This window comes from Elephantulus edwardii, unplaced genomic scaffold, assembly GCF_000299155.1.
Source record: "Elephantulus edwardii isolate Elephantulus edwardi_28Jun2011 unplaced genomic scaffold, EleEdw1.0 scaffold00128, whole genome shotgun sequence".
Taxonomy (NCBI): Eukaryota; Metazoa; Chordata; class Mammalia; order Macroscelidea; family Macroscelididae; genus Elephantulus; species Elephantulus edwardii.
In genome coordinates, this window is record NW_006399878.1 from 3,615,515 (window position 1) to 3,617,602 (window position 2,088).

The 2,088-nt window shown below is 43.3% G+C and overlaps 1 pseudogene; it reads left to right on the forward strand.

Moving 5' to 3' along the window:
• The first annotated feature begins 334 nt into the window (after positions 1-334).
• LOC102866106 lies at positions 335-637 on the forward strand (annotated as a pseudogene).
• The last annotated feature ends 1,451 nt before the right edge of the window (positions 638-2,088 follow it).

Below are 2,088 nucleotides of genomic sequence, written 5' to 3' on the forward strand. Positions count from 1 at the left end.
CAATAATATCTTTTAATTTCCTGGCTGCTGGTGCCAAGAGTGTTGACTGTGGAGCCAAGCAAACGAAAGCTGTTAACAATCTCAATCACTTCACGATCTATCCTGATGCTGCCTATTGGCCCAGTGGTGAGAATCTTTGTCTTCTTGATATGGAGCCTCAATCCATATTGAAGGCTGCAGTCGACCTTCTGCAGCAATTCAAACCTTGAGTTGCTATACTTAAGGATGCTTTGGGCAGATTAAATGATCCAGGAAGTAGGCTGCAGCTCCCCATAGTCAGCCACATACCCTTACTGCTCCAAGCCACAGCCACTTCACTCTGATCTGCTGTGACATGGCAAAAGTCACTAACCCCACAGAGACCAAGTGGTGTATTGAGTCCCTGATTGCCGTGTTCCAGAAGTACGCTGGACAGGATGGTCATAACATTACCCTCTCCAAAAGGGAGTTCTTGAACTTCATGAATACAGAACTGGCTGCCTTCACAAAGAATCAGAAGGACCCTGATGTCCTTGACCGCATGATGAAGAAACTGGACCTCAACTCTGATGGGCAGCTAGATTTCCAAGAATTTCTTAATCTTCTTGGTGGCCTTGCTCAGGCATGCCAGAACTCTTTCATCAAGCATGTTCACTAGCAAAACTGAAGCACTGTTGAACCTGGCCAAAAAGCTCAGCCCTTTCCCTCCAAGCTCCGCCACTCCTTTACCCCCCCATCACTGTAGACTTATAGCCCACACACACTCTGATCTAGCCTACCCACCACCCCATGTAGGAACCCCCTGCTGGGACTAATAAACAACATGGTTTTGTGTTTGTTTGTTTGTTTGTTTTTTAAAGACGGAAAGGGTATACAGAATCTTTATATCGAAAGGAATTGGCAGACAAAGAATTTCATGAAACAGCATATGAACAAGAGCCTATAGTGATGCAGGAAGAAGTTCAAGCTGCTTTGAAGAAACTGTCAATAATTAAGTCCCCAGGAACTGATGGTATACAAATTGATGTATTTCAACTAACAGATGCTGCCCTAGATGTGCTCACCAAGTTGTGTCAAGAAATCTGGAGGACAACCATTTGGCCAACTGGCTGGAAGAGATCCATATTTATTCCCATTCCAAAGAAAGGTGACCCAACAGAGTGTGGAAATTATCGAACTATATCATTGATACCACATGCAAGGAAGATTCTTCTGAAGATTATAAAAAATCGACTGGAGCAACACATCAGCAGAGAAGTGCCAGAAGTCTAGGCTGGCTTTAGAAGGGGTCTGGCATTGGGGTGGGGTAAGACTGAGAAAAACTGGATGAAATATGTCTACGGCATTGAAGTCTATGGGGGAGAGAATAGTCTAAAAGTATTATATTTTAGGGCATTATTTTTATCGTAGGAGTACGCAATGAGGGTTGCAGAGTGAATTATATTTGGGGGTAGGGAGTGGGGTTTGGGGAGGTGCAGGGGGGGGATTGTGAACCAATGAGGGAGTTTTTCTTTTGCTTTTCAAGGAGAGGAGCAAACGGGGAGGGGAGTGGTGTGTGCAGGGAGAAGGGTGCAACAATGAATGAATGGAATTCCAAAATCTCTGTAGATGTTCATTGAAATGAAAAATAAACAAACTAAATAAAAATAAAATAAAAAAAAGAAGGGGTCGTGGTACTAGGGATATTGTAGCTAATGTTATATGGATCTTAGCTGAAAGCAGGGAGTACCAGAGGAATATTTATCTATGTTTTATTGACAGTGCAAAGGCGTTTGACTGTGTGGATCATAACAAACTGTGGCAGACTATGAGAAGAACGGGAATCCCAGAACACTTGATCTTGCTAATGTGAAACCTTACTTGGACCAGGAGGCAGTCATCAGAACAGAGCAAGGAAACACTGCATGGTTCAAAATTGGGAAGGGTGTATGCCAGGGATGTGTTCTATCTCTATACCTTTTCAACCTATATGCAGAACAAATCATTCAGGAGGCTGGACTGTATGAGAAGTGTGGCATCGGGATTGGAGGAAGATTCAACAATGTGTGTTATGCAGATGACACAACTGTTGTGTAAATACCATACTAAAACCCTGTCACAGTCTCCTTC